The sequence below is a fragment of the Camelina sativa genome, chromosome 2 (assembly GCF_000633955.1).
Source record: "Camelina sativa cultivar DH55 chromosome 2, Cs, whole genome shotgun sequence".
NCBI lineage: Eukaryota > Viridiplantae > Streptophyta > Magnoliopsida > Brassicales > Brassicaceae > Camelina > Camelina sativa.
In genome coordinates, this window is record NC_025686.1 from 1 (window position 1) to 1151 (window position 1151).

Below are 1151 nucleotides of genomic sequence, written 5' to 3' on the forward strand. Positions count from 1 at the left end.
GTGGAGATATAAGAAAGGAAAAAATTAGTATTTTTTTACTTAAAAAATAAAAAAAAAATTTCCAATCGCAAACGCTTGCAGGAGACAGCTTTTGGAATTCAGTGATTGGGAGCGATTGAGAGCGGTTGGAAGCGATTGGAAGCGATTTGTGTGATTGGCACTAAACGGTAGCCACCGCTACCTCCCGCAAACGCAGCACTTGTAAAAATATAAGATNTAGTGGTTGACAAAAAAAAAAGAATCATTGTTAATTTGTTTTAATATTTTCACAAATAATCTTATTTTCTTAAACTTCTGATGAAATGTTATATTTTTTAGTTTTTTGGGAACGTATGTGCGATGTGCCAATAGTTTTACATCATATTTTTTGGTTTTTTGTTAACTGGAATCTTATTTTCTTGTAATTGTTTATATTCTAATATCTTCAATCGTATTTGTACTTCAATTTCTCTCATCATTTATTGTTACAATGGTTAGAGTGGAGATATAAGAAAGGAAAAAATTAGTATTTTTTTACTTAAAAAATAAAAAAAAAATTTCCAATCGCAAACGCTTGCAGGAGACAGCTTTTGGAATTCAGTGATTGGGAGCGATTGAGAGCGGTTGGAAGCGATTGGAAGCGATTTGTGTGATTGGCACTAAACGGTAGCCACCGCTACCTCCCGCAAACGCAGCACTTGTAAAAATATAAGATTTTTGATTCGGTAATTTAGCGTGTGTGAGTATCAGATTTAGAAAAAATATAAGGGGGAGGTATTGGTTTAGGATTTAGAAAGAGTTTTAATGACTTTGTGTTTTTAAAAATCTTGCTGATTTTTTAAATCATAGAAAATTAGAAAGTAAAAATGAAGGATTCTATAAGAGATTGTTTAGGAAGTTATTTTAAATCTTGCTGATTTGTGTTTCCTAATCTTGTAAAATATTTCATAAAATCTTTCAAAATCTTTCTATTTGATGAAAGAGTTTTCATGACTTTTGTTATGAAGGAAATGTTATAAAATCCTAAACCAATAACACAAAATTTGAATTCATTAACAATCCATGATTCTTTTGTTTTAATTGAATAACATAAAACTTTTAATGACTTTATAAGACTCTTAATCCAATAACACTAGATTTATCAAGATTTTAGATAACTTTTTACAAATCCA